This window comes from Mauremys reevesii, linkage group 24, assembly GCF_016161935.1.
Source record: "Mauremys reevesii isolate NIE-2019 linkage group 24, ASM1616193v1, whole genome shotgun sequence".
Lineage (NCBI taxonomy): Eukaryota > Metazoa > Chordata > Testudines > Geoemydidae > Mauremys > Mauremys reevesii.
In genome coordinates, this window is record NC_052646.1 from 11,828,983 (window position 1) to 11,852,912 (window position 23,930).

The 23,930-nt window shown below is 48.9% G+C and overlaps 1 protein-coding gene and 1 pseudogene across 4 annotated transcripts in view; one reads left to right on the forward strand and one right to left on the reverse strand.

The window, feature by feature from the left end:
- LOC120390182 (natterin-3-like) overlaps positions 1-23,930 on the reverse strand; it is a 51,834-nt gene that overhangs the window by 21,055 nt on the left and 6,849 nt on the right. Inside the window, exons 1-2 of one of the 4 annotated variants that reach the window (XM_039512578.1) lie at positions 9,939-9,983; positions 5,775-6,110 (exon numbers count right to left, since the gene is read on the reverse strand). The gene's annotated coding sequence lies outside the window, so the exon portion shown is untranslated. Of the gene's footprint in view, positions 1-5,774; positions 6,111-6,276; positions 6,492-7,390; positions 7,468-9,938; positions 9,984-23,930 lie in introns of those variants that run through there. The other 3 variants (XM_039512577.1, XM_039512576.1, XM_039512575.1) reach the window with 3 other exon arrangements.
- Positions 7,121-7,659, forward strand: LOC120390512 (annotated as a pseudogene).

Here is a 23,930-nt window from a genome sequence, read left to right on the forward strand (position 1 = left end):
GCCAGGGGAAGTTGTCACTGTTCATGACAATGTTTGTTGGGAGGGTAGGGGACAAGGAACTACCCTGATAAGACACCTACTTTTTCAAGCTAATGATAGCTGTGTGTATGTTAAAACCACCATGTTGCGAGATATACATTTTAATCTCACTACTGCTGTAGGCAGTATTATCTACTAGCCTGCGGATAGAATTTTACAAGTAGCCCTTAGGTTCCAGATACCCTTTAATTGGACTAGTTTAGAACCTGATCGGTTTCAAGATTTGCTTTCATTGTTATCAGAGGTTCAAAGAATCTCTGAATTACGAGGGCAAATTCATATGCTTCAAAGTATATATCAAGTTGAAAAGAATGCCTTTCATACATCTTATAGAGTGTCTACTTTATGTACTAAGTATGATGTATTGTGCTTTGTGACTAAAACTGTACAACAACTCCATCATATTATTATTATGGGAATGTTATTTTTTTATTGTTGTTATTTAGTTTAGGATCATGTTGTTGTTGTAAAGGACATGATAATAGTAATACCTTTCATGTCCAGGCTAATCATGCATTGTCATTACATCCAATTAAAACCCCTAAGGTTGAAACATCTGATATAGAATCTGAAATCCATGGCTTAATGCAAATAGAGGTTTGAGAATATTTGTTGTACGAGAAGTACAAAAGTGGCGGGGGGGGTGGAAGTAGAGAAAGAACTGACAGGGATTTGAAGGGGTTTTTAATGCATGACAGTCTCTGTTAGCAAGAGTCAGGCTAGCTGTAACCCTAATAACATGATATTTATAGAAATGAGGATTGTGTGAGGCGAGTGGGAAAGAACTGTGTGAGAAGTTGTTGCGACCTTGTGTAGATAAGATAGAATGTGGACTAGAGTCAAAATAAGTGAGAAAAATAAGTTATCAGGATGACCTATGTATAAACAAAATGAAGCTGTTGCTTGCTACTGTCTGTACAGTGTTGCTTATTATTGTCTGTAATAAAGGTATAAATGCTTGCTGTAATTGTTTACAGAGAGACCTGCCTAGGAGGGGGAAACTCTGTGTCCTAGTGCACTCTCTCCCTCTATGCAATTGCTTGAGAAATAAAGTATCTGACTTTGCTGCACCCAACCAGAAAGTGAGAACTGTGTTTTTCTCCGACAGGAATGTCTAGCAATTTTTTATTGTAAACATGGGGGGCAGGGGAAAGGAGTGTTAAGAGCAGTCAGAGGTCTGCACTAACTTTGAGCCGTGGAAAGTGAGTAGAGGATGCAGTGTAAAGCCTGCACAAGGTAGTGATGTGGAGTAAGAAGGGGCCAGATTATACTCATTCAATGCTGCTAGTAAAATTTACCCCTTCTGAGATCTTTTTTCTCAGTTCTACACATCTTGTTTCAGGGGGTGGGGCCCTACAAGGCTGCATGCTGAGAGCTGGGAATTCAGCCAAGTTCATGTTGGAACAGGAAATGCACCAGACTGCTGATTATTGCTCTGAACATAGAGCTATTGCCAGTTATCGCTTATGTACCTATTTACTAGAGTCCTGTGTCCTGGCTGCCTGCGAAGTGCAGACAGATCCTTGAGGTTTTCATTCATATTGCTGAAGAATACAGTGAGATTGGACAAGGAGACCTTTTGAAGGCTGAGGGATGAACCAGGCAGACAGGAAAGGAGAGGATCTCCAACCCACATCATGAGTGGCATGTCATGGGCACAGATTTTTAACATCTCCTGCCTTCATACAATTAAAGCCTCTTCTAAATATCTCAGAAGCTAGAGATGCAAAGCAGACTTGTCCCTCGCAGTGCTCTCTCCAGACTAATTTGTGATGGGCTCACAGCACTTCCACTAGAAAATTACTCACAATTGAATAGACTTCTCATGAAATTAAGCCTAAATGTTTCTTCGCTTGGTGTAATCCCTCAGTTCTCCATCCCCTCTTGTACCATTCTGCACAGTCCTTTTCAATCGGTACCATTCATATACTTGTAAGCAGTTATATGATATTCAAAAACAATCTTCAAAGGCTTATAAAAATTGGACTCATGCCCTTTTTTGTTGGTTTACAGGGCTCAAAGAAAGTATGGCCGTTTTTTCCCCCTAACACCAGGTCTCAACTATAAATGGACATCGGTATAACATCCACACCTCTGAACAACGTAATTATACCAACCTAACCCCAATGCAGACAGCGCTGTGTCAAGGGAGCTATGTTCTCCGGTCAACATAGCTACTGCCTCTCATGGAGGTGGAGTACCTACATTCTCCCCTCAGTGTAGGGAAGTGCTACAGTGATGTCATTTCAAAACAGTTCTGGAGGGGACAAAGGTGTGTCCGCGTACAGAACAGAACAAGTGATTATATTATATCTTTGAGCAGTTGGGAGGGGGCATGGAGCATATAGACGCAGGAAAAGTAGGAAGGGCAAACCAAGGTCGGGGAGGGCAACTGCCCCTCTTGCCTCATAGCAAATGAGGCCCATTCTCCCAACACAAACATCCAGCCATCATGTCATACACCTGCCTGTCCCTATGATCCATCCCCCATTTTGCTCATATCCCCTCACCAATAACATCTCCCACCTCTAAGAATTCACCCTTGGAGTTTCTTCTAGGGGGAGATTGGGCATTCCCACTCCTATCACCTCTCAGGATGACCACCTAGCCTGCCTACCCCACAACATCATAGAGGGACAGAGAAGGAATCCTGTTCCCCAGCCCATACCATCCTGTCTGCCATCTTCCCAACCCTTTCTGAGACACACTACAGGAGACTGGCTAGCTCGACAGGCAGCCCATACAGATCAGAGCTGGCTGGGAATTGTCTGTCAGAATGATTTTCCAAATGAAAATGGTCTTTGCACAAAATCAAAATTTTCTGGAGGAAAATTTCAATTTTGTTGAAAGAAAAAAAAAAGGCTTTTCATCAGGAAAATTGAAATGGCCAAACCCTAGCTGCCCTGCTGCAGGGAGAAAGTGAAATTGACAAGAGCCTTCCAGGAGGCAGCTGGGGAGCCACAGCTGGGCTGGGAGGGAGGTTGAGAGGGAGGAAGGTAGGTGGAGAGCTCAGCATCTGGCAGTCCACTTCGAAGCCTATTGTCAATTTCCAGGCACAGTTCAGCGCAACTTCATCTGTATTTCCCTGAATGGTTCAACAAGGTACTCCTGAGGGAATTCTGCACCAACAAATTAAAAATTCTGCACACAATATTTTAAAATTCTGCATATTTTGTCAATAAATAAATGTGGAAGCTCCAGAATGGCAGTGGGGAGCACAGGCCACTGGCTGCACGGAGTTGGGAGATCACTGTACAGCCTACACACACCCGGGACACGGACTCAGCAGTGAGGCTGCACCCAACCCTGACACAGCACAAGGGCCGGGCCTGCCCCAGCAACACCCAGGGGCCCTGCCCCTCTGTGCCAGGCACACCAATATAATGAGCAAGAGGGACAGAGTCTCGCATGCACATGTAGGTACGGGTAGGCTAGCTCAACTTAACAGGATCCAAGTGTTCAGGGGCTTAATGTGGGGGTATCCAGGTGTGGGGTAAGATGATTCTTTGTGGGGCAATCTAGGTGTGGATGGCTTGGTGGTGGGTCTGGGTGCGGGAGGATTCTGGATACACAGGGCCTTGTTTGGGAGGTTCCAGGTGCAGAGGTAATGGGAGACTGCATGGGGGTCTAGGTGATGGTGGTCGGGGCTTAGCAGGAGGGTCTGGGTGTGGAGGGCACATCACGGTGGTGCAGGGGGGTGGGGCTCATCAGGGTGGGGGTTTGAGTGTGGGAGCCCAGCAGGTGGGTGTAGCGTTTGCCTGGATGCAGAGGGGAGAGGCTCAATGGGGGTCCAGATGAAGAGGGGATGAGGCTTGGTGGGGGGGTAGGTGCAAAGTGTGAGGCTTGGCAGGATGTCTGTTTGGGTGCAGGGGACTCAGTGGGGGTGTTCTGGGTGTGGGGGAGTGAGGCTCAGCAGAAGTGTTGGGTACAAGGGGTCCAGATGAATGGGGCTTTGGCTTCAGGGAGCAACTCTCTGTACAGCGACTCCTCCCGCCATGGCTGAGGAGTGATAGAGGCAGGAAATGGAGGGACAGGAGTGTGGAGCTTCCTGCAGCCAGAGGAGGTTTCTGAGGGTGGGTCTGATCCAGCCCCAGATGATCCTTCAGGGGAAGAGGAAGTCCCATCCTTCCCTGCCCCAGCCCAGCCAGGACTAGCAGCTGAGCCCAGCACAGGGTTGGAGCCACCAGTCAGAGCATCCTCATCCTTGGCCTCCCCCTCCCGCAGTGTTTTACCTCACCGCCAGCTGCTCTGGGCGCCCAAAATGATGCACCTGCACTGCTTGGGAGGGGTGTGTGGCCACTTTTGCAGCTTCCTTTTGTTTCCCCATCAGAAGTCATTTTTCTGTAGGGATGCAAAGAAATCTGTAGGTGACATGAATTCTGCATGTGTGCAGTGGCACAGAATTCCCCCAGGAGTAACAAGGACATTCACTGTGAGGTTTCCAGCTAGCCAGCTGTTGCCTTCTGACCAGTTTTTTTCCAGGCTTCACAGTTTCCTGCATTTACTGTGTACTTCCCAGCACAGACAGGCTGACTCAGCAGACCTGCTTGCTTTCTCTTCAGAGACTGATAACAGATTTAATTGCTATAGATATAAGTCACCACACAGCTCTTTCTAAGCCAGCCTACTTTCTTCTGAAGGTACAGACCATTACAGGGAAAACATTAAAAACAATAAAAGAACCTAATGCTAATAAACTTACCTGAGATCACCCCACCTCTAACAGGGGCTGTCACAGGAGCAGTCTTTCAACACCTTCATCACAGGGGCTTCCTTGTGGTTACAAGTTCATCAGAGCTTCAGCTCAGAACAAGCTGTCTGTTCTTCCCTGTCTGTCTTATGAGGCCTCAGTAGGCCAAGTTCCCCCGATCCTACGCTAAGAATCGGGACCCTCTGTGGACCAGGTGTCCTGTCCATTTGCTGGATCAGGAAGAAGGCCCAGAGTCATTTTAAACTCCGTCTCTTCATCCAAAAGTCTTTTCTTTGTCTGTTGGTCTCTGGAGAATCCAGTTTGAACCTGTATATGCATCGCTCTCCAAAGCTGATAATGGAGAAGGTTCATTAACAGCTGCCTTCCCTACTAGAGAAGGTACATACAGTGCCACAACAACACACCCACAATGTACCCTAATTCAAAAAGTTTTAACTTAATTCAATTGAGTTTATGTGAATTCCATAAAGTTTGTTCAGGATATGGTCAGTCTGTCACTTTGCCAGCAAGACAAAAAATCCATTTTCATTCTCCAAAAACAGATTTTTTTTTTAATTTCTCTCCCACAAAAAATATTGTGAGATTCTGTTCTTTGTCCTGAATTGGGATGAAATACTTCCAAAACCTTCCAATTTTCCACAGGACAGAAATTCTGTTTTCTGGACAGCTCTAACAAAGGTAATCTAAACCAGCCCCTTAAATTCACCTTGCTCCCTGGTCCAAGAAGATCTGATCTGATCTGCCCTTGGTCTCATGGACCTGCTCTGCTTCAACAAACCAGTCTCCTCTCTGACAAATCACAGCAGCATCATGCATGTCAAACACATATGTGAACATAGAACACAGTCAGACATGCAAAACATACCCTCAGAAATTCAATTACTGATTATACATTTTTTACAAGTTAAACCGAAAAAACAGATTTTCCCAAAGCAAAGTACCAGGAAAAGGAATGGGAAATTCAGAGGAAAATAAGGTTTAAAATGCAGAACTAAGGGAGAAAATGAAAGAAAAAAAAACCCACCGGGAACATGAATAACAAAACCTCTTAGCGTATCACTTTCTTCACTGTTAGACACCTCCAGTAAATGCTCCTTTCCTTAAAACACGTTTCTGTTCGAAATGTTGCTGGGATTCTCCTTCCAAAATTTCATTGCACGCAGAGGAAGTGCAGATTGTGCATTCAGTTGCAACTTCACACAGGAACCTCACCTTCCAGTTTTCATTCCATCACATTAAAGATCACAAACCACTAAAATAACCAAGTCATTCCTCAGTTCTCCTTCTAGAATCTGGCCCCACGCACGCGCTCCTGGGGCATGTGGTCCTTCTTCCCTGCAGACTGGTACTGTCGTTTCTCCTACGAACAAAAAGGAAACTGAAACCAAACCTAACAGGCACAAAAGGACGGCCTTTACTGTGTGCTGGGGAGAGGGGGAGGGCTTGGACAGCGTACTTAGATTCAGAAGGCGTCCTAGTGGCTTCCGGGTTTTGTTCAATTTTACATTTAAATGAAGTTTTAATACCTTAAACCTTAAGTTTAAATATCCTCTGGTCCTCCCCAAACTTGTACCAGTTCAGTGCAGAGGACAAGGCTGAATTGTCTAGCTTATTCTCATGCTATTTTCAACTAATTTTCTATTCCGAATCCTTGCTTTTGGTCATTTCCCCACAGAGCCTAAAGTAACAGAGTTCTAAAACTGTTCTCCCAGGTACACACTGTTTTTAAGCAGCATAATGTCCTGACTGCTTCCCCACAGCTGGAATGTGGCCTAGTCTCACACACAAAAAAAGTGGCACTGCCTTTCAAAACAAGCCCAACCCATTCCAGAGGGAGGGGGTGGGTGTGTTTATACAAATCCCATATTTTTCATAATAATGTAAATACACACAAATGTATTTTTAACAGCATAGTGTCCAATGCCTCCCTGCCAGTGGAGCCTTTCCCCACTGCCTCCTTCCGGCTGGAACCTGTCATTGCCACATTTAGCTACACACTGCAGTGAGTGTGGACACAGCCTGCTTTTCACTGTGGCAGGTAGCTACACATATTCTACATGTTGCTGTCAGTGCAGACAAGGTCTAGGAATGGAATTCACAGGAACCAGCAACCTGAGTGGGGTGCAAGGAAGACTCTCACAAACACTGGTGGCCAAGCCAAACAATAATCCCAGTCAGAACTCCCTCCAACTGACAACATTATCACAAAGATACATGTAACAGCCCCTGACGCCTCCCCCAGCTCCCGGGAGCCAGAAACCCACAGCTCCCACCGCACGGCCCCAGGTCATGCGTTGGTAGCAGCGGGGGACGGACTGAGGCCAGCCTGGACCCACCCCGCAGCCCTGGCTCTGGCCAAGCCCAGGCACCATGTGGCAGGGGCTCCCTGCACTTCCCACCGGCGAGCTGCAGAGAACGTATGCGCTGTGCGCACCAGCCTGGCCAGCTTCAGCACCAGTGGCATCAGCCGTCCCTCCAAACTTCTCCTGGGTGGTGCCCAGCAAGCTGGCAGGGCTGGCCATGCCACAGCAACCCGCACACTAGCAGTACATGTATGAGCATGGCATCCAGCACCTGGTGTCGCTGACCGAGCGCAGCCCACCCTACCACAACACCTGCCCTGGCATCAAGCACCATCACCTCTGCATCCAGGACTTCTGTGCCCCGTCGCTGGAGCAGATCAAGCACTTCCTGCAGATCGTGGAGGATGCCAGCACCAAGAGCGAGGCTGTGTTGGTGCACTGCATGCTGGGATTTGGCAGGGAACCATGCTGGCCTGTTACTTTGTGAAGGCCCAGAAACTCACTGGGGTCAACGCCATCCATAAGATCCGTAGAATCTGGCCCAGAGCCATCGAGACGCATGACCAGGAGAAAGCCGTGATCCAGTTCCACAACCACAACAAATAGCCACAGCCGGAGCCCCCCCTCTCCCTGCACATGGGGGGGAAGGCAGAGGGACAGGGCTGCTCAGCTACACAGACACCTGCAGGAAGCCCCTCCTGGGCCTGTGGCTGGGCATTTCTGGACCCATGAAGGGGACCTTCCCAACTCCTCTCAGCAGGGAGTGCCTGGTTGCTGAGGGGAGCAGGCAGTGGCGTATTATCACCTAGGCCAACAAGGCCTAGGCCTAGGGCGGCAAATTAGCAGGGGCGGCAAATTTGCTCATGATCCCGCCCCAACTCCGCCCCTTCCCCAAATCCCCGGCCCACTTCCTCCCCCAGGCGTGCCGTGCTTCCCTCCTTCCACCTCCCTCCCAGGCTTGCTGCACAAAAGTGCTGGGGGGGAGGGAGAAGCGAGTAGCGGCACATTTGGAGGAGGCAGAGCAGAAGTGAGCTGGGGCCCGCGGGCGCGGGAAGTAACCCTGGGGGGCCGGGAACCTCTCCCCGCCCAGCTCACCTCCACTCCACCGTTGCCATCTCCCGAGCGTGCCACAACTCCCCTTCTCCCCCCTCTCTCCCAGGCTCGCTGCGCAAAAGCGCTGGGAGGGAGGGAGAAGCGAGTAGTGACGCGATCGGAGGAGGCGGAGCAAAGGTGAGCTGGGGCCGGCAGGTGCGGGGAGTGACTCTTGGGCGGGGAGGGGGCAGGGAACTGCTTCCTGCCTCAGCTCACCTCCACTCCACCACTGCCATCCCCCGAGCGCGCCACAACTCCCCTTCTCCCCCTCCCTCCCAGTCTTACCGCAGGGGAGCAGAGGTGAACTGGTGGGGGGGCGGCAATTTTTTGAGGGCCTAGGGGCGCCATATTTGTTAATCCGCCACTGGGAGCAGGGGCTGGGCTCAGAGCCTGGGGCCAGACCCCATTCTTGGCAGCGTCTGCCTACACTGGGGCAGGGGTTGCCCCAGCCCCCTTTACTCGAGGCAGACAGGATGAGCTCTGAATCAGGGAGGGGCAAGGGGCAGTGACCTGGAAGGGGGAGCCCCGTGGGGCAGCGTCTCCTCCAGTCCCCTGTGATCCTTGCCTTGGGAGAGCCTGGCCCCTAGAGACGGAGTGGGGCTTTGCCCTGCAGGGAGGCTATGCATGCCTGCAGGGTGTGTGGGCTGGAGCCAAACAGCTGTGCATACCTCTCTATCAGTGTTATAGAGAGCAAACAATTGATGAGTTTACCCTGTATAAGCTTTATACAGGCTAAAATGGATTTATTTGGAGTTTGGGAGCTGGGTACCTGGGTGTTGGAGATAGGAGCACTTCTTAAGCTGTTTTCAGTTAAGCCTGCAGCTTTTAGGGGATGTAGTTCAGACCTGGGTCTGCCTTTGTAGCAGGCTAGCGTGTCTGGCTCAAATCAGGCAGGTCACTGAAGTCCTAAGCTGGCAGGGAAAATGGGCTCAGAGGTAGTCAAAGCACATCAGGTAGCAGTCCCAAAGGGGGTTTCTGTGATCTAACCTGTCTCACCAGTTTCTTGGGACTTTTTCTTATATAGGTGCCTATTACCCCCCACCCCCTGTCCTGTTTATTCCCAGTTGCTATCTGGTCACCCTAGTGCAGCGGCATGGGCAGCGCATCAGAGAAGGGGCGAGGCAGGGGTGTTACATTTTGTGTGAATAGAAATTTGGCAACCCTATGACTGTGACCCCTGGGCACAGGGCCTGTGCATTAAGCCACTACTGGGGACAGGGAAAAGGGACAGTGTGGAGAGGTAGGGGGATGGGGTGGGGAAAGAAAGGGAGGGGGTAGAGCAGGGGTAGGGTTGCCATTGCCAACTTTCTAATTGCCCAAAGCTGGACACCCTAGCCCCGCCTCTTCCCCACGGCCCTGCCCCCCACTCACTACATTCCCTCTCCTTTGTTGGCTCACTCACCCCTTATCTGAGGCCCCACCCATGCCCCACTCCTTCTCCAAGGCCCCATCTCCACTCATTCCATCCCCCCTCCCTCCGTCACTCACTCTCCCCCACCCTCACTCACTTTCTCCAGGCTGGGGCAGAGGGTTGGAGTGCAAGAGGGAGTGAGGGCTCTGGGCTGGGGGTGTGGGCTCTGGGGTGGGGCCAGGGATGAGGGGTTTGGGGTGCAGGAGGGAGCTCCAGGCTAGGGCCGAGGGCTTCAGAGTGCAGGAGGGGGTGTGGGCTCTGGCTGGCGGTGTGGGCTCAAGGGTGGACCTGGGGATGAAGGGTTTGGGATGCAGACGGCGGCTCCAGGCTGGGGCAGGGGGTTAGGGTGTGGGAGGGAGCATGGGGTCCTGGCGGCGCTTACTGCAGTTCTGAGGAAGCAGCTGTCAGGTCCCTGCAGTTTCTAGGCACATGGGCCACCAAGCAGCTCTCCCTGGTGTGCACTGCCTTCACACTCACAGGCACCACCCCCTGTACTCCCATTGGTCGTGGTTCCCAGCCAATAGGAGCTGCAGCTGGCACTGGGGTGGGGGCAGCATGCAGAGCCTCCCAGCCCCTGTCTGACCCATTGCTTAGGGACCACAGGACCTGGTGGCCACTTCCAGGAGCAACGCAGAGCCAGGGCAGGTAGGGACCCTGCCTTAGCCCCGGGCCCCCGTTGTGCCACTCACCAAACTTTTAATGGCCCAGTCAGCAGTTCCAATCAGAGCCACCAGGGTCCCTTTTCAACTGTGTGTTCCAGTCAAAAACTGGACACCTGGTAACCCTACCCAGCCAATTTGGGGTTCCCTGCAGGAGCACTGGACCCTGTATAGGGGTGGGAAGGCCACTGGCACCAGAACTGTGGCCCTGCCCCTGCTCCTCCTCTTCCCCCCTGAGGTCCCACCCCTGGCCAGGCCAGAAGCTGGAGCCAGGCTCTGGTAGGGTGACAATATCTCCCTGCACGGAGCTGACCTGAGCTCCTTCCCACACCATGCAGAGCTGGCCCGAGGCCCCCTCCCTATCAGGTGGAGCTGGCCCAAGTTGCTCACCCAAGCTCCTCTCCCCCTCCTGCACAGAGCTGGCCCAATTCAGTAACCCTCCCCCTGCCCCCCACGTGGAGCTGGCCCGAGCACCCTCATGTGGGCCTGGCCGAGCCCCACTACTCAGCCTCCCAAGCCCCTTTTTGGCAAACCTGGGCATTTGTCATGTTTGCTCTTGCCAATTGATTTTCATTTGGGACACAATCAGGAGCCCCGAACCCTCCGTGGCCCCACCCCCTGCTCCCCCCACGAGAATATAGTATTGTATAATATTGAATTTTTTTTATGGAAGGGGCCCCCGAAATTGCTTTGCCCCCGGCCCCCTGAATCCTCTGGGCAGCCCTGCCCCTCTCCCCTGGAGCTCCAGCCCCACCCCCTGAGTTTCCCTCCTTTTTTCTCACTCTTCCCCTCCCCCCTAGGAAAAAGATTTAAAGGGGCCATGTTCTCTAAACCCCAAAGGGGTTATATTTACATTTGCTTGTTTATTCTATTAATAAAAATCCATAAATAAATACCAGACTGGTTCCTTTCTCAAAACTGCAGTGAGAGCAAACATCTTCAAGAACATAGGTGGCCACTGGACCCTGCCCCTGAAGTAACACATTGTTATCCTGGCAATAGTCTACAAAGCTAGATTCACAAAGTGACTTAGGTGCTTAAGGTGATTTTATAGAGCTCTATCATATCCCCCCCTTAATTCTCTCTTTTTCAAGCTGAAAAGTCCCAGTCTTATTAATCTGTCCTCATATAGAAGCTTATTATCCATACTCCTGATTATTTTTGTTGCCCTTTTCTGTTTTCCAATTCCAATATATCTTTTTCAAGATGGGGCAGCCAGATCTGCACACAGTACTCAAGATGTTGCCGTACCATGGATTTATATAAAGGCATTATGACATTTTTTGTCATATTATCTAGACCTATTATCTAGCCCTTTCCTAATGATTTAGATTAGTCCAAGCTCTAAATCCAAGAATCAGGCCCCACTGGGATTCATAAAACCCAACTCAGCTGCCCCAACTGTAGGTGCCTAAAATCCTTTGTGTTGCTGTTACAGAATTGTGAACTCTGAGGGTGTTTTAGGGTCACAATGCTGCATCCTGCACAATATCAAATTGCAGTGTGGAACACCTTTACCTGAGGGTCTAGACAGAGATGGCAAGGAGGCAGAACCTATCCGACCCCCACCCATTTCCTGCCCCCTGACTGCCCCCCCTCAGAATCCCCGACCCATCCTGCACTTTGTCCCCTCACCATCCCCCAGATACCCCCCTAACCACCACCCCGGGACCCCACCCCTGCTCCCTGTCCCCTGACTTCCCCAACCCCTATCCATCCCCACCCCTGCTGAGTCCTGACAGACCCCCGGAACGCCCAAGATCCAACCCCCCCATTCCCTGTCCCCTGACCACCCCCACCAACTTCTGCCCCCTCCCTGTGCCCTGACTGTCCCTGGGACTTCCTGCACTTTAGCCAATGCCCGCCCCCTGGGCCCAGCCCTGGCCCCGGCCCCTTACCCCCGGCTCCCCCCTCACCCGGAGCCTCAGCGCACTGCATCCAGGAGCATCCCTGAACAGCGCTGCAGCATGGCTCTGGCGGGGCCTGAGCTCCTCCCCGCTCAGAGCCGCATGGTAAGGGGGTGGGGCTGCGAGCTCCGGCAGGGCCTGAGGTCCCTCCACTCGGCCTGGAGCTCACAGCCCCGCCCCCTGACCACGCGGCTCTGAGTGGGGAGGAGCTCAGGCCCCGCTGGAGGCACACTGCAGGGCTGTCCAGGGACGCTCCTGGATGCGCTGAGGCTCCAGGAGAGGGGCAGAAGTGGGGTTGGGCCGGGGAGGGAGCCTCAGCCAGTCTCATGGGGGCCCCTGCGGAGCCCGGGGCCTGGGGCAAATTGCCCTACTTTCCCCCCCCCCCCCTGGGTGGCCCTGGAGAGGGGGAGCAGCCTGTAGGCCCTGGACAAAGAAAGCAAGAGAAAACCTGCCAGAAGCCTGGGAAGGAGAGGGCCGATCGGGGACACCCCAGGACAGGAGCCAAGAGGAGTCCTGGGCCAGGGAGGAATCGCCCAAGAAGGACAGGCCGGAGCTGGACCCAGTATCACGGCTGCCCAGAGCTGCATGGGGCTGTGAGTACTGGGGCTTGTGACTCTGCATTGGGAACAAGGAGGGAGGCTGTAGCTAGTTAAGTGGGGAGGTGGTTGCTCTGTGGAGCTTTGCAGAGAGAGGCAGAAGAGGGCACCGGAGGGGTTTGTTGGGGGAAAGTTCACTGGCGCCGAAAATGACCAGAAGCACCCAAGACTCACCACTAGACTGGAACTTTGCTCAGGACTCCTGAACTCTGTGTGCAGACACATTGCTCAGTGTCTGCCCTGTCAGACTGTGCTACCACTGGGCCTGTGGGGCCTTGTTTTGGAGGCAACCCTGTTCTACTGCTCCCCCTATATTTCCCCTTGTTGTATTTCTCCTCTCATCCCTCTGTAAATAAATATCTCTCTTTGTTATATCCATTGTACTTTTCCTGTGGGAGTGTGTGTTCACTCTGGAGGGGTTGGAACAGGTGCCCCTGGGGTGGAAGGGATTTTTCCTGTTGCATTCCTGCCTTCTCTTGGCCAGAGCTGCCTGCAGAGCAGACTCCATCTTGGCCACGAGGGCACTAAAGTTACATAAACTAAACAAGCATCACTATTAAATTTGTCATGCTGTCTGGAGTGGCTCACAACTGTGAGTGCCTACCTCAGGGCAGACTGTCAGGAAACAGGGAAGAGACCCCAAGCTCGTGATGTGTTCATAATTAGATTTCACCAATCCAGTAACAAATGTGAACTCCTGGATCACAATACAAGTCTTACCATATAGTCACAGACACTCCCCTTAGACTCTCCAGTCTATCTTGCCACCCAGACAAACTGAATTTTGTGATAAAAGGTCACTTAAAACAAAAATCACACCATGCCAGGTTGCTCCCAGTCCCAAGAGACCAGTCACCTACCCTAGATCAATGGGTACTCTAGATCTTACACCAAAGACAATGCTGCTAGCCAATTCTACAGTAAACTAACTAAAGATTTATTAGCTAAGAAAAGGAAATGAGTGTTATTGAGACATTAAAACAGGTAAAATATATGCACAAGTGAGTCACATTTTGTAATTCCTAATTGTGGCAGTGATGTAATAAACTGTCAGTTTCCCCAAAGTCTTTTCTGGGTACCCAGATTGTCTCTGGGGGTCTCCACTTTGCATCTGGTACACTTCCCTGTAAGACTCCAAACAGTCCAGAGATGAAGAATCTTTCCTTAAATCCATATTTGTAACCTCTTCTGATGGAAAACAAGCTGATAGTGTCTCCACCCATGTGGGCTTTTCCTCTGATGATAGTGAGTGAGGAACACACTTTGAGTCTTTGACCTCTAGTCAACACACACAGTGGCCACTTGCTTTAAAATTAGCAGTTTTCTTTTAAAGTTCTTCATTAGCATTCTACAAGACTTACAAAGGAGTATACATAATGTAAATGTTTGCTGCTGCATTATAACGGGATACAGATAAGTGAAAATAATACAAGTAATGTCCCATTAGTTTTCATAGAATCATAGAATCTCAGGATTGGAAGGGACCTGAGGAGATCATCTAGTCTGACCCCCTGCTCAAAGCAGGACCAATCCCCAACTAAATCATCCCTGCCACGGCTTTGTCCAGCCTGACCTTAAAAACCTCTAAGGAAGGAGATTCCACCACCTCCCTAGGGAACCCATTCCAGTGCTTCACCACCCTCCTAATGAAAAAGTTTTTCCTAATATCCAACCTAAACCACTCCCACTGCAACTTGAGACCATTACTCCTTGTTCTGTCATCTGCTACCACTGAGAACAGTCTAGATCCATCCTCTTTGGAACCCCCTTTCAGATAGTTGAAAGCAGCTATCAAATCCCCCCTCATTCTTCTCTTCTGCAGAATAAACAATTCCAGTTCCCTCAGCCTCTCCTCATAAGTCATGTGCTTAGCCCCCTAATCATTTTTGTTGCCCTTCACTGGACTCTTCCCAATTTTTCCACATCCTTCTTGTAGTGTGGGGCCCAAAACTGGACACAGTACTCCAAATGAGGCCTCACCAGTGCTGAATAGAGGGGAATGATCACATCCCTCGATCTGCTGGAAATGCCCCTACTTATACAACCCAAAATGCCATTAGCCTTCTTGGCAACAAGGGCACACTGTTGACTAATATCCAGCTTCTCGTCCACTGTAACCCCAGGGTCCTTTTCTGCAGAACTGCTGCCCAGCCATTTGGTCCCTAGTCTTTAGCAGTGCATGGGATTCTTCCATCCTAAGTGCAGTACTCTGCACTTGTCGTTGTTGAACCTCATCAGGTTTCTTTTGGCCCAATCCTCTAATTTGTCTAGGTCCCTCTTTATCCTGTCCCTACCCTCCAGCCTATCAACCACTCCTCCCAATTTAGTGTCATCTGAAAACTTGCTGATGGTGCAGTCCATGCCATCCTCCAGATCATTAATGAAGATACTGAACAAAACCGGCCCCAGGAACGACCCATGGGGCACTCTGCTTGATACCAGCTGCCTACTAGACATGGAGCCATTGATCACTACCCGTTGAGCCCGACGATCTAGCCAGCTTTTTATCCACCTTATAGTCCATTCATCCAGCCCATACTTCTTTAACTTGCTGGCAAGAATACTGTGGGAGACCGTATCAAAAGCTTTGCTAAAGTCAGGGAATAACACATCCACTGCTTTCCCCTCATTCACAGACCCAGTTATCTCCTCATAGAAGGCAATTAGGTTAGTCAGGCATGACTTGCCCTTGGTGAATCCATGCTGACTGTTCCTGATCACTTTCCTGTCCTCTAAATGCTTCAACATTGATTCCTTGAGGACTTGCTCCATGATTTTTCCAGGGACTGAGGTGAAGCTGACTGGCCTGTAGTTCCCTGGATCCTCCTTCTTCCCTTTTTTAAAGATGGGCTCTACATTCACTTTTTTCCAGTCATGTGGGACCTCCCGAGATCGCCATGAGTTTTCAAAAATAATGGCCAATGGCTCTGCAGTCACATCCGCCAACTCCTTTAGCACCCTCGGATGCAGCGCATCCAGCCCCATGGATTTATGCTCATCCAGCTTTTCTAAATAGTCCTGAACCACTTCTTTCTACACAGGAGGCTGGTCCCCTCCTCCCCATACTTTGCTACAGTAGTCTGGGAGCTGACCTTGTTTGTGAAGACAGAGGCAAAAAAAGTATTGAGTACATTAGCTCTTTCCACATCCCCTGTCACTAAGTTGCCTCCCTCATTCAGTAAGGTGTTCACACTCTCCTTGACTGTCTTCTTGTTGCTAACATACCTGAAGAAACCCTTCTTTTTACTCTTAACATCTCTTGCTAGCTGCAACTCCAAGTGTGCTTTGGCGTTCCTGATTTCACTCCTGAATGCCTGAGCAATATTTTTATACTCCTCCCTGGTCATTTGTCCAATCTTCCACTTCTTGTAAGCTTCTTTTTTGTGTTTAAGATCAGCAAGGATTTCACTGTTAAGCCAACAGGCTTAGGGAAGTGTTGTGTGTTTGTGCTTGGATACATTTAGAGAAAAAGGTTGAAAGAATAGAGTGAGAGAGTTTAAAGATTAAAAAAAGAAAAGTGGCCAATGAAAAAAAGAGCTGTCCCAGCTGTAAGCTATTTTTCAGGTGTGAGGCCTGTTTAGAAAGGCACAGCACTTTGGCAAAAGATGGTAAAGTTGATTGTAAAATCAGAAGTCTTTGCGATAAGTGCGGCTTCTATGAAGTTAAAAATCACAGGAATTTCTGAACTGGTACCAACACAATCGCCAAAACGAATTTGATCTCCAGAAAGAACTGCGCTATTATTGTCAAAAAGATGCTGACAGCGAAGCAGATTGTTAAAAACTCAGGACAGGATGATGATGAGGTGGTCACTAAATGTATAGACCCCTTTCAGTACCTTACATTAGCATCAATTTGCATGGCTGTGTTAATTTTTTAAAACAACGAACCATAGCCCTTCTGCCATTAGACAATTACCACAAACATCAAAAGAGATATTCCACTTCAGCCATTCAATGGTTGTTGTACATAGCCCCCACAGAAAACATTTACATCCAACATGCTTTGCAAGGTTGGGAGCAGGGGCGGCTCCAGGCCCCAGCACGCCAAGCGCGTGCTTGGGGCGGCATGCCACAGGGGTCACTCTGCCAGTCGCCAGGAAGGCGGCAGGCGGCTCCGGTGCACGCCTGCGGGAGGTCCACCGGAGCCGCGGGACCAGCGGACCCTCTGCAGGCACGTCTGCGGGAGGTCCACCGGAGCCGCGGGACCAGCAGACCCTCCGCAGGCACATCTGCGGGAGGTCCACTGGAGCCGCGGGACCGGCAACCGGCAGAGCCCCCGCCGCGGCATGCCGCCGTGCTTGGGGCAGCGAAATGGCTAGAGCCGCCCCTGGTTGGGAGTTTAAAGCTGGGTCCTATTTTTTTGGACGGTTACACCCTCATAGCAGGTAAACCTATGACCTTTGAATTTAACAACTGTTTTTTTCATGGCTGCCCCGTCTGCATTTGTGAAAATGATTACAATCTGTTGCTTAATGTGACCTATGGACAACTGTACAACCGAACCATAATTAAGGCTGAATTTTTAAAAAGACGGGGGTTTGAGGTAAGGACCATGTGGGAACACAAGTGGCAGGCTATGTTAGCTAACAATAACTGGGTGGGGGATTTTTTATGAGAAAAGAAGCTGTCACAGCCTTTGGTTCCTAGAGACGCCTTTTATGGTGGTAGAATGAATGCCATCTGCCTTTATTACAAGCTGCAGCCCGGGGAACAGAGTCATTACTACGATTTTACCAGCCTCTACACTTTTGTTAACAAGACTAAACAATACTCTGTGGGGCACCCCATTATCATGTATAAGGGTTTGGGGGATATCAGACAGTACTTTGGCATCACCAAGATTAAAGTGTACCCTCCGAGAGGCCTGTATTTCCCTGTATACAGGGTCAGTGGTAAACTAATGTTCCCCCTGTGTGCCCTTTGTGCAGAAACAAGACAAAAGGACCCCTGCATGCACAGTGAGGAGGAGAGGACTTTAACAGGGACTTGGTGCACAGTAGATTTGGTGGAGGCTTTAAACAAAGGGTACAGGATCGCTGAGATTTATGAAGTCTGGCATTTTAAGCACTCTTCAGATGCTCTGTTTTCAGACTACATTAAAACACACTTGAGACAGAAACAAGAGGCCTCGGGGTTCCCTCACTGGTGTACGGATGAGTTGAAAAAAAAACAGTATGTTAAAGAGTACCGTGAAAGAGAAGGCATGTGTCTGCATCTAAACAAAATAAAGGTAAACCCCGCAAAAAGGCAATTCTCAAAGCTGTTTTTAAATTCCTTGTGGGGAAAATTTGGTCAGCGAAGAATCTGACTAACACAAGTATAGTAACGGACCCCGACGAGCTCTTCAAGTACGTCTTTGTGCCTTATTACAATGTGTCAGTGTGCAAGTTTATCGATGATGACACAGCCGTAGTGTCTTGGAAGTACGCAAAAGAACACTGCACCCATTCCAGCAACACTAACCTGTTTATAGCTTCACTACCGCTTATGCCAGGCTAGAGCTCCGTCTGTTAGAGTGCTTACAGGAGCAGTGCCTTTATCATGATACGGTCTCTGTGATTTTTGTGAGTAAAGAAGCGGAGTGGAATCTGCCCCTAGGGGATTTCGCAGGGGTCCCCAACCTTTGTAGGTCCAGGGACCGGTTTCGTTTGCCGGACCCTCCGCAGGCGTGCCTGCGGGAGGTCCAGCTGAGCCGCGGGACGAGCGCTCCCTCCGCAGTCGTGCCTGCGGGAGGTCCGCTGCTCCCGGGGTTCAGCTGGAGCTTCCGCAGGCACGCCTGCGGGAGGTCCACCGGCTTCAGTGGAGCTGAGCCCCAGGAGCAGCGGACCTCCCGCAGGCACGACTGCGGAGGGAGCGCTCGTCCCGCGGCTCAGCTGGACCTCCCGCAGGCATGCCTGCGGAAGCTCCACTGGGTCGGTTCGCGGCCCGGTTTCTAAGAGGCCGCGGTACCGGGCTGCGGACCGGGGGTTGGGGACCCCTAAATTTTAGGGGATCTCACCAGCGAAATACCACCAGATGGACACATCGTGGAGTTTTTGTCCACTGGGCCTAAAACATACGGGTACAAACTGTCCAGTGGTAAAACCTGTATGAAATTAAATGGCATCACACTCAACTCAGGAAATAGTGAAAAAAATAATTTTAAAAGCTTAAAAGAACTTGTCTGGGATTACCCCACGGGAGAGGTCCCAAAAGAAATCATGGTACAGCAGCCCGGAATAGTAAGGATAAAAAAACATTGGTTTATAGAAACAAGAATTCTATAGAAAACCCAGAAAGTCATTTACGACAAAAGAGCCCTCCTTTTCCTGTTTGCTTTGTGGCCCCTCGAATTCTGGAAAATCATTTTTTATAAAGCAATTGTTAGAAAATGGTAATAAGTTATCATGTATGCTTGAAAATATTGTGTGGTGTTATAGTTGTTGCCAACCATTGTATAAAAGTTGCTGCAAAAATTTCCATGTATTACATTTTTGGAAGGTTTACCTAATACTTTTAATGATGAACATTTATTTCCTAGTAATAAAGTAAATATGGTTTTTATAGATGATCTAATGGAGTCTGCTTCTGAAAGCGGTGAAATCGAGAAAGCCTTTACAAAATACGTGCACCACAAAAACCTAAGTATTATGTACATTGTGCAAAACGTGTTTTGTCAGGGGAAAAAAAGCAAATGATTAATTTAAATACCAAGTATATAAACTGCAAATCACCAGTCTGGCCTGGCAAATGTACCCTGGTAAAACACAATTCTTTTTGGAGGCTTTTGAGGACGCTACCAAAAACCCCTACAGGTATCTGCTGGTGGATTTAAATGCTTCAGTGCCTGAAGCCTTCAGCTTAAGAACAGGCCTTTTCCTCTCAGACTGGCCCTGTGTATACACCTTAAAAAAAACAACATAAAAAATAGTTATTTTTATCAAACTTCAATTTTAAAAAAGAGCATCCCCCTAACAAACATGTCTAGCTGCATGCAGAAAAACCTGGCTCTTTTAAGATTTCTCATCAAAGCCAAGCTGCAACAAAGGAAGGCTATTCTCTGCTCAGCTTCTGATGACCTGGTAGCAGCAGGGCCGGTGCAACCATTTAGGCAAACTAGGCAGCTGCCTAGGGCGCCTAGTGGTTCGGGGGTGCCTAAAAGCCCACTCAGGCGAGGAGGTGGAGTGGAGGTGAGCTGGGGTGCGGGGGAACCACTCCCCGCCCCAGATCAGCTCCACTCTGCCTCCTCCGCTGAGCACACAGCCCCCGCTCTAAGTCTCCTCCAATGGGTGCCACAAGCCTGGGAGGGGAGGAGAATTAGAGCGGCGCTGGCTGCTCAGCGGAGGAGGTGAAGCTGAGGTGAGCTGGGGCGGGCTCCCCAGGCGGGGTTAGCTGCCGAGGGGGGACAGGAGGGGAGTCTCCCTGGGCAAGGTTAGCTGCCGCAGGAGGATGGAGGGGATTCTCCCCAGGTGGGGTTAGCTGCCGCGGGGGGGGGATCCCCGGGTGGGGGGCTAGGTTAGCTGCCGCGGGGGGCAGGGTTAGCTGAGGAGGGGGTGGCACAAGGTGGAAGTTTAGCCTAGGGCGCGAAACTTCCTTGCACCGGCCCTGGGTAGCAGCCATCTCAGAAATAGTGCTCAATACTTTAAAAGGAAACGTTCCTCTAAAACCCCGACAAATAAGCGTCCTAAAAAGAAAACGGGGAATTATTAAAAAGCTGAGTGATAAAAAGCTATCCCTCAGAAAAAAAAACTAACTGTAAAACAAGCCAGTGGCTTTATTGGACCTTTGCTGAGCTTTGCACTCCCTCTACTGTCAAGCCTTTTAATTAACACATAATGGAACATGCTTAAAAATTGTACCTCATTCCTAGCCACCAGTTAGAACAAATAAAGCTTGCTGCTAGCGGTGAAGAAAATATCAGAACCACAACCACTCACAAATTGGAGTCAGAAATGAAAGACCTTCAAAGATTTGGTCTATCCAACTACGAGAAGGCTAAACTTTACGAGGGGGTCCTGCAAAGATACCTGGTATTGCATGGTGAAATGGAAAAGACTAAAATAAACCTTTTTCTCCCCAAGAGGAAATTCGACCTCCTGAAGTCCAGGGGGGATTATCGGACTTTGTCATTCGGGAGGTATTGGAGGGGGTGTGACGGTGCTGCCCGTGGGAGCCAGCTGAGGTCACTCAATCAGGGTGAACTGCAAACCAAACGGGGCAGACAAACCCCAGACGCTGGTGGTTATTCCAATACTTAGATTTACCAACCAGCACAAAACAGCTTCTACAGCACCTCACTGGTCACTTAGAAGTCCAAACCACGCAGTTCCCTTAAAGTGCCCAGCCTCAGGCCTCCGTCCAGACACACCTGTCAGATATGATGATGATTCCTAAGAATCTTACTTCATCATATAAAAGAAAAGGTTCTTCCAATCCCAAAGGATCAGCCACATACCCAGGTTCAATTATAACTTAGATCTTACCCAAAATACACGCTATAGCCAATTCTTATTAACTAAGCTAAAATTTATTAAAAAAGAAAAGAGAATGTTGGTTAAAAGATTAATCTACAGACAGACTTGAATTCAATTCTTGAGGTTCAGATACACAGCAGAGATGAGCTTGTAGTTGCCAAAAGTCCTTTTAGAAATAGTCCATAGGTTATAGTCCAAGTTCCATATTCAGGGTGGCTCCAGTCAATGACTGGGGATCTCAATCCTTATGGCTTAAGGTCTCCCCCTCTTGAAACCCAAAGCAGATCTGAGATGAAGAAGGATCGTGTCCCAGGCTTTTTATACATTTCCAGCAGCCTTTCGGCCTGAGAAAACAATAGGCTCAACTCCTTCTCCCAAACATCCTGGCAATTAGCACAGAGTAATTTACCCATTAAACAGTTCAGATACAGGTTAGCACAACCTTCAAAGAGACACATAGACAATAATACTATTTTACTCAAGTATCATTATAAATGTTAATATTCCTTTTTTTGATCTTTGAATTAAAACTATAGCAATAGACAAGACTTGTTTGCTGACATCACAAGACCTGAGCAAACATCTCCCCTTCTACCTCTAACAATGCAGACTTGCATTTCAAAGCTCTAGTCATTTACATATCTTCCTAATCCGTCCTTAAGATTCACCCATGGGTCAGGTCTATGAGTTAATTAACTCTTTCTGGCCCTGTCATCTTTCAATGAGATATTGTATCACAGTCATAACGTCACAGGGGGTAAATTCTCGCTATAAGAAAAAAGCTGAAATATTGTTAAATAAACTCAGACAACCATAGAGATGTTTCTTCTTGGGCCAATAATGGTAGCTTTGTGTACCGGGGTCTCACATGCTCAATTTGGTCAGGGAGGTAACCGGTTCTTATTCTTTCATTAACAAGAGGACTCCTAAAGGGTGGCCTGTTTTTATGAAAGCCTTGGCAGAGCTGAACGTGCCTACGTCTGTTGTAGGGCATGTTAGCAATAAAGAGTTTTTAGAACGTCTAAAAACAGGGCTAGCGCCTGTCAAGGCTACAAGTAGCATCACCCCTTTTAAAATTGTCCCTGTTAAAAAACAAAAAAATCGAATGGTTAACGGTGTAAAATAAAAGACGTAAACAAAATTCAATGTGTGCTTTATTGATGCACCTCTTTAAACTAACGACAAGACAAACACATCTGAACATGTTGAAACATGTTTGAAACAAGTCTGGGCATGCCTGGTCTTTTCCCTTTTACAAACCATATCACTAGGTGGTCATTTTCTGGTAAATCATCAGTGTACAATTTTAAAATATGATTAAAAGATAAACCCCCTATTATATTGTTTAAAAAAAATTCAGTGATAACTGCAGGTTACAGCTAGGGGGTCCTGTAGTTGTCTCTGATGAAACGCAACATTATTAGAGTTACGGTTTTAAAAAGTCATAATAGATTTAGGAAAAAAGTTACTGTCTGGGGGAAATCCACAGGAGTAAAAAAACTCACCAGGCCCCTGTTTTGGTAAACAGAGAGCCAGACAGTGTTCCCCAGGTATGTCATGGGGGTGCATGTTAACAATAAGCCCCAAAGGTCTTCCAGACACAAAACCTTTAGGAAGCAAGTCGCTAGGAAAAACATCTAAAAAATAAGGGTCCTTTGATAAAATACGCCTTTGCTGCATGGTGTTCATGATTACATATAATCAAACAGGACATTTCTTCTATGGTTCACTTCGAGCACGTTATCAAAAACCCCATACACTATCATGTTAACCGTAGAGAGCAGAGCCGTTGCAAACCGAATCTCTGCTCTCAGGTTTCCAGTTTTAATCAGAATAATGATCGGAGCACTCCTGATCCAGGGTCAAATCGAAGGCGTACAGAGTATAGCCCTGGGCAAATTCACCACAGTCAATCAAGAGCGAGCAGTCCTTTACATATTTTCCAGTCACCTGCACAAGCTGCATGTACTCCTTCACACAGTTTCCATTCTCAAAATCGGATTGTAGGGGTTTCGCTGTCACCTGTTCGCCATCCACATACAAGGCCACAAAATTAATGTTATAATGTTTAAAGTTAAAAGGGTTTTTAACATAGCTGCCGCTGAAGGCGTTGTTGTCTATAAAACCAATTACGAGCTGCTTGGGTAACTGTCCCAAAAAGAGGTTTTCCTTGTTACTGACACAACTGCCCGGCCAGAATGCTAAACACCTTTTGCCCACCCTGTCTACCGAGTACCTAGCATTGGCAGTCATCAGACTTTCAGCGTGCCCCAAGCGGACCCCCGGGATCACTTTCACCCATTTTACAAACAGGGACGCTGAAATAATGTGAACTTTATAATTCTGGTTGGCATTCCCGCTCATGAGGCAAAAAACATCTTTGCTACGCATTAGTTTAATTTTCAAGTCCATGCCATTCAGCAATAGTTTTTCTTGAAAAAACAAATCGCTGTGTAGAGGCCCCAACAGGTCCAGCTTCCGGCTGCCGGCCGTTAGTCTGGCCCTGTGCATAAACCCCTTGTTTAGGGGTTTATGCACCGACCAAAAGGGTGCTTTCGTGGGCCCCCACCACGTCTTTATGAAACCCTCCTGTCGAAAACTGTGTAGCGAGGGTGTCATGGCTGTAGTTCAGAATCAACTCTATCAAAGCTCTGAAAGGGTAACAATTGTTGCTCTGACTGATAAGATGGTCGCCTAGCCCTAGAATGACATCCAGATGGTTAAAAAGGGTGGCGATGGAGTAGTTTGTTAGGGCAA